Source organism: Rhinolophus sinicus, chromosome 17 (genome assembly GCF_057876585.1).
Source record: "Rhinolophus sinicus isolate RSI-liver-muscle chromosome 17, RSI-T2T, whole genome shotgun sequence".
In the NCBI taxonomy this organism is placed as follows: domain Eukaryota; kingdom Metazoa; phylum Chordata; class Mammalia; order Chiroptera; family Rhinolophidae; genus Rhinolophus; species Rhinolophus sinicus.
The window spans coordinates 128,939,810-128,952,043 of NC_142517.1; the positions used below are offsets into that span (position 1 = coordinate 128,939,810).

A 12,234-nucleotide genomic window follows, 5' to 3' on the forward strand; every position below is an offset into this window, starting at 1 on the left:
TATTCAAAAACTGACCTAATGTCTGAACCCCTTTCTTATAACTTTCTCTTCTCAAGGAAAAAGCGCACTAATTTGGACAAGACAATGAGACAGAAGCATTCTAATTCATATGAAGTTATCAGCAGCATCCTCACTGATGGGCTACATAGAAGGTGAGATACATGAACAATGGAACACAAAGCACGTCTATAATGAAAAGAAAGAATTCTGGGTTCTAGATAATGGAATGAAAATAGTTTTGGCATTGCGAAGGCTCTGCCTGATAACTTACCTTTCCAGAACAAGCAATATCAGAGAAATCCGCAGACATTCACATCATGGATGCTGTTTTTCTCTCTGCTTGCACACTCATTTGCACACTTGGCATCTGGCATGCTTGTTGCTGCGCAAAGTTTGCTGAATTTTCCTTTCCCACTTTGCACAGTTTTTCCCAGAGAATATTTATGGGCATCAGTCACTTCAATGAACAAACAGTAAAAAGAGAGGCCAGCTTCTTGACCACATTCCTACTCCTGACACCAGGTCACCTTTCTAACCAATGGCTTTGTTTATACAAATATAACCCTCCCCACTCTGGGTGTGTGCTTGTGTGTGTGTGTACACATATATAAATATTTGTATGTTTATACATACAACTTTATATAATATACATATGTGTATGTGTGTGTGTGTGTGTATTTACATGGAGATAGATATAGAGATATAGGTATGAAAGAGACAGAATGAAATTATCAGTCTGCAAAGATTCTTACCAAGTCCATTGAGGAACTATGTCTAGAAAATTGAAGACACATGTCAGTTCTTTATAAAGATCATACAAAAACACAGAAGGAAAATCTAAGAAAGCTAGTCATGCAGAAACTATTTAATCAAAGAGTAAAGACAATTATAACATCTGTTAATCTTCTGTGGAGGTTATAATTAAATGCTTTGGAGAAATACCCTTTCAAGAGTGATCCTTTAACATCTGTCATGAGGATACACAGCATTGCGCAGTGACGAATCACTTTGGCACTTTGGGAAAACAGGACTCCTGGAGATGACAAACACTGCAAAAGTCCCCACGCACGCAGCCCAGACCTGTGCCCACTGTCTTGGGGGGGTGGGGCTCCGTTCCTCAGGGCTTTGCGTTATAAGTCAGATTGCAGTCATTGAATGTTAAGGCATAACAGGGTCACAGGGTCAGAAGTGGCCCTGGAATTATTATTTCCTCCTTCACTTTGCAGGTAGGGCCACTTGATCTCATGTCCTACAGTTGACTTGTGGCAGGATTTTACAAGCAGTGTTGTTCAATTCTCTGTCCCAATTACACTCCACTCCACCATGCTGCTTGCTCCTTTGGTTTCTCTCTCACTTTGGCTTGTAATTTGGATGTGTTCCTTGTTTCACAGGATCAGTATGATAATGAGGCCCTAGGGTATTTGGAGAGGTTGAAAACCTGAAATGATTCCCTTCTTCTCTACACCCCTGTCCACTGAGAAACACTGATCGTCAGCATTTCTCCCCTACCGTCCCTTCTGGGGAGGAACAGGGGAAGGAGAGGTACATGAAGATAAAGAAGAGCTAAATGGATGAGAAAATAGAGGTAGAGGTGGAAAAAGAGAAGCTCGAGCGATAGAAGGAAAGAAAAATAAGGGTGGGTAAGAGAGACAGAGAGAGATGGGGAATAGGAAGGGAGCAGGAGGAGCTGGAGACGGTGGTCCAAGGATGCAGAAAAAGGGTACGACGTTAAGACCTCACCGAAAGGATCTGTACCCTCCTTAGACCCCTCCTACTCCATAAGCTGGTTCCGTTGTACTTCAAATAAACAGTTCTATACATACTGAAGACCACGGGATTTGGCAGTTTTGCCAAATAAAATGCAGAGATGATAAAGCCAGGGGCATCACATAAACAGATACAATGTGTTGAGCAATGAAAACTATGCACATATGGTAAGAACATAATCCATGCATTCACAGCCCAGGAAGGGGTTGGGGTGGTGGCCGTCCACTTGGTCGTTGGTTTGGGCTGCAAATACTGGACTGTGCCAAAATGCTGAGTAAATGGGGCTCTTGAAATTTGGCATGGGGATTAAAGAAATCCCTATGACCAGAACACACTGCTGTCATCAGCCCTCTCATTTCCCATCAGCAATCACCTACTTACAAGGGCCCGTTGTGTCCTCAATGATAAGGAGTCAACAGTGATGATAATGGTTGTATTGGGAACCTACTGCTGTGCTGGCACATCAGGCACTTTGTCTCGGTTATGCTCACAGAGATACTACAAAGAGGTAATATACCACGAATATCTGGCTCGAAGTCTTACTATGTGATCTGGAACACATCAACCTCCTGGTACCTTGGTTTTCTCATCTATAAAATGGGATTAATAGAAATGTCTTATCTCAGAGGGCTATTTTGAGGATGAGACAATATTAATAGAAAGTACAATAGGACCAGACACACTGTAAACACTTTATAAATACTAGGTGAAATCATTATTGCTATTACTACATTTTATGAACAAGGAAACCAAGCTCAAATAAACTGCCCCAGATCAATGGAGATCAGAATAGAGATTGAAAACCAGATATACCCCAAGGTAAATGCCACATGGGTATGAACTGTGGCTATTTGTTTTCTGTTACTCTATCTGCGTTGACTGACCCCAAAGATTCTGGTCTCTCTAGTAGACGACACAGCCTCTCAGGAAATGCTCTACGCAGAAAATCTCCAGCCCAACCTGGCAAACATAAAAGGGCACACATTACTCGGATCAGAACATCTTCTGCCTCTCACTCCCTTGTCCACATCATGAGAAAAGGAAAAGAAACCTTGTCCATGCTCTTCTTTATTTATTCTCATACCTACAGAGCTCTCAGTTGACAAATGCCAGGAATACTGATGCATATGACATGACTGGAAATGAACAAGCACTCACTCACTCCTTGAAATTAGGTAAAAAAGCAATGCCAAGCCTTCCTGTCTCGAGTCCACAAGCATTTTGAATGCTATGAGATGCAAATGTCATCAGTTGAGTTACGAAAAGGAATGTTTCTGTATGTGCAAAAATGGAGAGGAGAAAGCACTCAAGTCAGACAACTTGCTTATAGCCATCCATTTACCGAGTCTATGCTGCATGCCAGCCGCTATTCTAGGTGCTAAGGCTACAATATTAATCAAGATAGACACAGCCCCTGCTTTCACGGAACTTAAAGATGGGGAGATGTTCTTAATCCAATAGACAACCATGTATGTTATTACACTAGTGATAAGTGCCATTCAAGAAGTAGCTGGAGCTACCAGAGTCCATGAGAAGCAGGGGAAGGTTTCCTGAGGAAGGGCCACTTGGGCTGAGCAGAAGTTGTCCCAGTGAGGATGGGGGCACAGGGAGGGAAGCCTTCCTAAGGAGAGATTTTGGTGAGTGGGAAGAGCTGAAAACAGGCCAGCGAGTAGGAAGAGAATAGATGTGGTTGCACGCACTCAGCCACATTGTAGAAAAGTCAGCTCAATGCCCCAAGACTGTTTTCTTCACCAGACAATGAGGGTGATGGGTCTGAATCAAGGGATCCTGTAGAGTGAGAAGGTTCGGACCCAGGTGCAGGGAACAGAAAAACCATTTTTGTTGAAAGGGTAGCTCACTCAAATGCAGGAAGCAAGTACAAACTGTACCTAGAGGAGGAAAACCATCATTTTTTACCTTCCATACTCAACAGCCAATGCCAGTTTCCCAAAAGGCTGCAACAGCGTTCTAACTCCAAAAGAAATGTCATGTATAGATATTATGATTTGGTATCCAAAGTCTTGGTCTGGTTGATGGGCTATTAATGATCTATCTGAATTCTCCAACTTCCCCCTAAGACGATGAAAATGAAATCTTAAGACTTCTAATTTATCCAGCTAGAAAAAAATATACAATGCACCTTTAAAACATAACTTCAGTAGTTTTACTGCTATTAAAAGAGGTATTCGAAAAACAATGGCTTCTTTAACAAGGTAACTGTTGCAATTGGTCTGTACGTGAAAGTTTATTCAGTTTAACAAGGCCCTCTACTGGCAATCTCCAAAACCACAGTCTCTTTCAAATTATTTTAAGTAAACTATTTTAACTACTCCCGTAATAAAGTATTTTACATTCCTGAGTATACAAATCTGGGCTGAAAGAATGAGTGAGAAGAAACCGAGAAAGGAAGGAAATAGCTGTTGTTTTGAGATGTCGTCATTCACCTATACATAAATAACATTATATGAAGTATCATTTGCTTTTCTCTGATGAAGATGGCAATGGTATCCAGAAATGAATGATATTTCATACATTAAAATATATTGAGTATTTATTCACGGAACCACAAAACCAAAGTATGAGTGTTATTTACCAACTACAGTAAGCCATATCACTTCTTTCTCTTTACCCACATATAAGCAATTGACTATAATTAGAATAAAAGAAATGTTGAAGGCAGGCCCTTTTAAATTGCTTCTGGTATTACACAACTAATAATTTACTTCTCTCAGTTGATAATTGACACACACAAAAAACCCCAGTATATGTTGACTTTAGAATTTAATTATACAAGAAGAATATTTTAAATAGGTTATCTTTGACATATTTGTCAAAGGGCTGTTTTAACAACTGGGAAATTTTAACTATAGATTTCTAGAAAACCAAGTAAAATCTTTAAATGAGGCAATTATTAAATCCAGGAAAAATATTTTAACAAGAGGCAAATATAATCACAATTAACGATTCGACCCAACTGTAAGCATTATTTGTAATCATGATAAAAATAAACACTAAGTGTACATTTAATCATTAATTGTGATATAATTCATTGGCGAACAGGGAAGGTGAGGAAGGTGTAAGAAACATATGTTGTAGTCTACCATAATAGGAAATTAAATAAATTGACATTGTAAATAGATGTATAAACATTATTTAGAAACACCACAGAAAAAGCAGCTAGAGGAACAAAAAAAGCCTCTGAGGAGTAGGACTGGGGAATGCAGAATGGTGGCTCAGGGGACAGCAAGATATATATATATATATATATATATATATATATATATATATATATATATATGAAGTGTTCATATATGCACATATGCTGTGTTTCCCCGAAAATAAGACCTAACTGGAAAATAAGGCCTAGCATGATTTTTCAGGAGGACATCCCCTGAACATAAGCCCTAATGCATCTTTTGGAGCAAAAATTAATATAAGACCTGGTTTTATTTTCAGGGAAACATGGTATAAACATTTTAGTACTATCATTCAGTATATATACTAAATGACATATACATGTATTTATATATGACATATATATATTTATATATTTACATAAACATTATAGTACTGCTTGTTTTTTTAAATGATGAACATGTATTACTTGATTTATAAAAAGTTCCTAGAAACAGGTTAGCGCTGACAATGGACACCATTTGGGACATATCTTTTGGACTGACTTGGATCAGTATTCTGTTTCCAGCTTCATTTTTCCAAATGCAGCAAGCACCCTTAATGGAGCAGCTTGTCAGACACTCATCTTGACAGTCACACTTCTTCCCACATTTCTGAACTAACAGTTCTTCCTTCATCACCATAATATTTATCTGCCATCTTATCGTTTGAGTTTATATTCCAAAACAGGTTTGGGTCTTTCCTCTTGAACTCAGTCCACTGGGATTCTATAGTGCATCCAAATTCTACTCAAAGGAATCACTAATCCAGATAGTCTATTTCTAAGAGGAAAGATCTAGTTTCTTGCCCTGAAAATACCAGATTAATTTATGTAACTACTGGGAAGCACCTTGTGTAATCGAGGCTTCCAAACCGACATGACACACTTCGTTAGACAGGTATGTTTTGGGGCACAGTAAATGTTGGGGGTAATGTTCTGTGCATCTGAGAGAGTAATTATTTCATCTATAAAGAAAGCGCAATGGGGAATCCAATTTCAAAGGCATTACACTTTGTAGTATTAGAGAAGTGGAGAAAATGAAGGCTATAAGGTACCTTGTAGTTAACTGGTTCTGTCACTTGCCATTGCTCACCCTCCACCATTCTGGCTATTTAAAACCACTATCACAAAATACTATCACCTTTCTAAGTAAACTTTTCTAGGGACCAACCAAACAGCCAAGCATTATTCCCTTTTTTTTTTTTTTTTAATCTATCTCCCTTGGATTACACTCCTGACCAAGCTGAACTCAGCCTCCCAACACCCACACCAAGAATGCCAATAATCTTGATATTCAGCCATAAACTTAGGCTAACCTGTAAGAGTATTCATAGCTGAGATTAAAAGAAAAACAAATATACTGAAGGGCCGGTCATAGGCTTTAACCAATTTTGATAGACGAGAAAACGTGAATCAGCAGTTCAACCAATTGGCACCTACAAGTGTCCGTCTGACTTGCTGCTCTACCAGTACAATCGTTCAGGGGATGACAAGAAAAACCAAAGTTCCATCATGGGCAATGCCCATGAGAAAAAACAGCCGTACCCATCCAGACAGCAGTACCATGAAAGGTCAAGGGTATGGGCTCAGAGTTCAAATCCTGCCTCTCCCTCTTACCACCCATGCGATCTTTGCACACGACTTCACCTTTCTGAACCTTAGGACCTTTGCCTGGGAAATGAGTATAATGATCAGAATGAGTTAGCACATGCAAAGAACTTAGAAGTGTGCCTGATAAGGCAGTAATCACTCACTAGTGATTACGGGGAAGAACACAGTTTAAATTTTATCTTACAGGGCCAGACCTGCATTCATTCATATATATGTTTTCATCATTTACTCACTCTGTGCCAAGTGGTGAGTTGTGTATGAGATTAGAAATTTGGCAAGGGCCTGGAGGATACAGAGGTGCCATAGGCAGGAGTATGGGTTACAGAGAGTAGCTCTACTAGCTTAGCTAGTAATTCCCATCCAAATCATCCGAGGAAGTTTTTAACTATGCCTGGGTCTGAATCCCACGTTGTAGATGCTGATTCATTAAGTCTGGGTTGGGACATGGCATTTGCAAGGCAAACAGTAATGACAATCGCTAACACTCCTTAGTACTAATATGTCCCTGGTATTGTGTGAAGTGTTTCTGCTCTAATAATTTATTTAATCCTCCCCTGGATCTCCAGAAGATCAGCACTCTTATTATCCACATTTTAAAGGTGAAAAATTGAATCATAAAAGTTAAGTGAATTAACCAAGATCATGAAGCCAGTAAGTGGGTGGAGGCGAGACTTGAGCCCATGCCATCTGGTTACAGACCATCTCCTCGGTCACTATGCCATGCTGCCCCTCAGCCCTCCATGGGAGAGTCGCGTGAGCTCGCAGGCCAAGAACCTCTGCAACAGATATGTAAGTACGTGTGGGGGAGTGGAGAGAGATGAGCCGGTAGGTTGGCGGGCATCTCATCAGGCATAGCTTTGCTTGTCTGGCATAGAGGGCCATCTACCACAGTGAAGGAGAATTAAAAGCCACTCAGCACACTTAGGTGATATTTTTGTCAGCCAAGTGCAGAGGCCTGGGTGTTTGATGTAGGCAAAGGGATATTTAAGATTAGCAATCGACTCATTCATTTATTTGGTATTATACATTGAACAACTCGTACTATGGATAGGCGCCATGGATATAGGAAAGTATGAAAACGGAGCCCTCATTTTCAATGGAAAGAGGTGTTTAAGTATGAGGCAAAGAGCTCCAGACCCCACAGCAAAGTCAGCACAAGACACCACGAGGATCCCAAGAAGAAAATCATCACTTCAACCTGGAGAGTCCACAGAGCCATCCCATAGATATGGGTGCTGGGGTAAGGAACATTGCAGAGAGAAAAGGAATGTAGGGTGTGAGTGGAATCCAGTTGAATGTTAGAATGTGGGGTCCTGGCTGCAGGGAGAGAATGAAGAGGGAGGAGGAATCAATGAGAAAGTGAAGAGAAGTTTCTACCAACAAGAGGAGTCCCAAAAAGGAGGAAGAAAAGCAAGGTGAGGTCACTAAAAAGCAGTCTGAGACATAAAAGTAAAGCGGAAGCACAGAATGCCAGACCTGGGAACCACCCTGGGCTGCTGAACCTGCACCTAACGCCAAATGCCTTCTGTACTATTTCCATTGTGGAATCAACTTTCTGGCCTTTCAGCCGTCAGCTGTACAGCAATCACAGAGTTCTTTTTGGTTCTCTAGTGAAAATGATGAAGAAGAGATGTTACAAAACATACTCAGGGCCGAAGACAAAACAGAAATGTTCTCGCTTTGCCAGACCACCTTCATCTATACACCTTCACACAACCCTGTTCCTACAAGAAGTCCTATTAACCACGTGTGGGTCCTACTGCTTTAATGTCTGTAAGAATTGAAATGGGGAATGCATGTCGGCATAAGTGCAGCAACGTACTCTCTGCCACCGTCTTGCCGGGTGACTTTGGAAAAATTACTTTCCCTCCTGTGCCTCAGGTTTTCTCCTGTAAAAAGGATAAGCTTTGACTCATAGTTTTGAAAACTGCTTTAGCAGCAAATCCCTGATTTTAAACAAAAATTCCCAAAAAGTGCTGAGCTTTAATACATAAAACATATCCAAGCAGCGTGTGCTCTGAAGGAAAAATGTGGAGCTGACAAACACGCAGGAGGTTGCCCACCACAGAAGTCCATGGAAAACAGATGAATTATTTTTGGACCTTTTCTGTCACTGGGTTCTTATAAGTCTCTGAGACCAGAGAAAAGGGGAAAGGCCGTGAGGGCTGTCACTGCTCTCCTGGGCTGGTGACAGAGCAGCTGAAGTGGGGAGCAAGCCAGGTCTCCAGGAGTGAGTCACGGGGTTCGCACGCAGGAGGTAACAGGCTAATAGGTACTTCTTGCCAATATGAGCAGCAGGGCTGTCAGTTCTAAATGGCAGGAATTGACCACGATTTGCTACTGGCTGCAAGGGGCTGAACTACAGGCGCTTGAAGCATGCAACAGAAAGGTAAATTCACAGGGGTCTTAAGCAGAATTTCCAGGTGGCCAGCTGGCCCGGTGCAGCCGTGATAGGAGCAAGCCCACAGACAGGATGGCCCACACGCAGCCCACTCTTACTATTCCCCAAAGAATATCAGGAGGAAAGTTGAAAGAGAGAGGATATGGATCTTGAATCCCTACCTAGCTGCATGTCAAAGCTTGACTTTTTCGGTAGTACATTAATTCAGGTTCCTAACTCAGAAGTCAAGTCAGAACAGTGAACATTTCTCCAGATACTCAGTGGAAACAAATCCAGATAGAAATGGTTTCAATTTCAAAACGTTTTTCTATACTTTCAAATCCCCCCGAGAATGAATGAGCTTGCTTGTGTGTGTGTGTGTGTGTGTGTGTGTGTGTGTGTGTGTGCACGCCCACGTTTGGGGAGAGGGTGCAGGCAAGAGGGAACAGGACACTATAAACAACATGCACATATTAGAAATCTATACACCACAGAGAGTATCAGAGACAAAAAGTGGGCTTCCCCCTCCAGCACACCAGTTAATTAAAAATCAGTCTTTATAGTTCTCTATTAAAATCCTTGGGTCAGCCTAATAGGGTTTTTTTTTTTTTTTTTTTTTTTTTTTCTGTATGGCTGGTTGCTTTTTATTAAAAGGAAAAATCCCAGCCTTCCTGCAGAGGCAAATGATTAGGAATTCAGTACCATCTTGTTATCATCTGTCCCGGTGCCTGTTCTCCGAGACAAGAACTCTACACCTCAACAGCAACTTCAGCGGACTATAATTACTAGGAACAAATGCATACTTGTGGTGGCAGGCGAGAGAGCCCGTAGAAATACATAAACATCATCTCACTTTAAAAGGAAAGCAAGCTGTATAAATAAGAAAAACTATTACAAGAGTTTTAAAAAAAAAAAAAAAATCCCAACAGTCTTACTTGCAGTTAGCTCTTCAGTCAACACATATCACAGTCCTGGAGACAGATACAGGAACTGCAACAACTCTCTCCAGCTAAAACTTTCTTCCCGAGTTTATCCTCTGTTTATTTTTGAAGCATTAAAAGGCCGCGCTAAAAGGACACATCAGTTTTCCTGACCGTCCAAAGCGGCAGCAAAATCCTGCAGAGAATTCGGACGGAGCAAGTTTGCGGAGACTTGCTCCCTCCGCTGAGGCTCTGTGGTAGCTCCGAGCTTGTAAATACAAGCTCCGTGGACAAAGTCCCAAATGACATCACTGGCAGCTGCTTATTGTTGAGTCTTTATTAACTGACTGTCAAAAAGAAAGGAGGGGGTGGGGAGCAAGAGTATCTTTTCTGCAGCAAAAATCAGCACCTTGGAGTGGATTCCACTTACAGGTGCGTTAAGAATCCCATTGATGCAAATTTTCAAGAGCTTGGTTTCTCTCAGGTCAGACCCTTTCCCCTGAAAAAGACAGAATCATCTCCACTAATTTAGGCTGAATAAACTGAAGACAAGGAGGAAAAGCTTGAAATGCCAGCAGGGCCCTATCAAGTTGTTTACTCACCTGTTTTGAGTACGTTTCGGAGTTTGATTATTCATAAATATACAAATATTAGTTATGAGTTCTATCGCCTAATGACTTTTACCATGATGTATGTCTACCTAGCTAACATTTTTTTTTTTTTTTTTTCTAGAAGGATTGTCTTGGGTTGCAACTCTTTTTTAGATATATACTCTGAAGATTACCCTGGGGTAGAAGGAAGGGCTCCCTAAAATCATAAACAAAATTTTGTGCATATGTGAGGACAGGCAGGTTGTTTTCTGAGAAGACTGCTGGAAGCTTTCTTCAAATTCTCAAAATTTTAATGACCTACCTGTACCAACCCTATCGTGCCAAAAACAAACAAACAAAAACAAAAACACCTCTGCCAAGTATCTCTAATGATCTCAAGGCCTACTGTAACTAGCAACTTAAAAGGGGAACTTTTGCCCCTATTTTTAATTCTCATAGAATGCTCTTCCTCTGTCAGTGGGTTCTTACTTGGGCTTTCATAGTTATCTCCCCACCCACCACAGCCCCCACCTAGAGAAATCCACAAATCCTACACCATCTCTGCCCTGAAGCTCCAACACTCTAGTCCACTGTTTTCCTTCCTTCCTCTGAACTGCTATAATGATGCTGACTATTTATATTTATTTGCTGCTTTTTATATACTGACTTGTATTTTTAGCTTGTTTTTTAGCCATCTGTGTCTGTCTCCCCAACTCAGTTTGAAAAGTCTTTGAGGGCAACCATTGTGTTGTAAGTGTTATTTGTTTATACCCAAATCACCCACCATAGTTAATTTTAAATAGAGAAGTGGGGAGGGGGAGGAAGGCACTGAGGGCGGAGGCCAAGGTTAGCAGATTTCATGGAATGGGGTGTATATTTAGATTAAGCACTCTCCCTTCCCTTGGAAAACAATGACCTCACATCTTACTACTTACCCACTGTGGATGCTCACTGCAGATCCCAAACTTATTTTCTCAAAGAGCAGTGATTGATTATTGATTTGGTAGGATATCAAGACCCTAAAACCTGCCACTTTCATGGAGGAATCGGTTCAAGACAGTGCATTGCTTATCTGTCATTAATGGGTCTTAAATTAATACAATAATTATGGAAAGCAAATTAAAAGTACCTAAGGATTTTTGTAAGTACAGATCCAAATAAATCACAAGCAAATTGCAGTACAGAATGTAGCATATGATGGGAGAAATTATACAAATTATTAGCAGTAGTTATCCTTGGGAAGCGAGATTGGGGAACTTTCACTTTTGTATGGTTTGACTTTTTTTCAATGAGCATGTTCCACTCTTGTTATTAAAATAACAATAAAAATACATGATTGTACAATTTTCAAAGTAAATCACAAGGAGAAACCTAGCTATTTTTCAACAAATGTCTAACATGTAGTAGGTGCTCAATAAAGATCTATTGACTGAAGGAATATTTGTGGAGTTTCTACAAGGATACAGCAGTACATGGGAATGGAATGGGATCGCAAAGAGGCAACCAGGCACTGGGTTTCCATTTCTGGATGAATGACCGACTGACCCCCTTTCCATTACATTTGAGGACTGATTTGAAAACCTCTTAGACTCTGTCCACATTAAGAAATGATTAAAGTTAAGTGCTCAGAACATAAAGTGCTGACCTTTCTCTTGTGCAATTGCTGTTTGACAAATGGAGTTTTAAGGTAAGACAAGTATGAACCACTTTGGTTCAGTTCTCTGGTTGCTAGCAAGGCACTGGAAGGGAAGTCAGAAAACTTGTAAGGACACAGGTTTCCCAGCTCCTTGT

At 40.7% G+C, this 12,234-nt stretch overlaps 1 protein-coding gene across 6 annotated transcripts in view; it reads right to left on the reverse strand.

Moving 5' to 3' along the window:
- NCKAP5 (NCK associated protein 5) overlaps positions 1-12,234 on the reverse strand; it is a 967,526-nt gene that overhangs the window by 813,122 nt on the left and 142,170 nt on the right. Inside the window, exon 1 of one of the 6 annotated variants that reach the window (XM_088794121.1) lies at positions 9,869-10,142. The exons of 4 other annotated variants lie outside the window; for them this stretch is intronic. The gene's annotated coding sequence lies outside the window, so the exon portion shown is untranslated. Of the gene's footprint in view, positions 1-9,868; positions 10,144-12,234 lie in introns of those variants that run through there. One more of the 6 variants, XM_088794127.1, reaches the window with a different exon arrangement.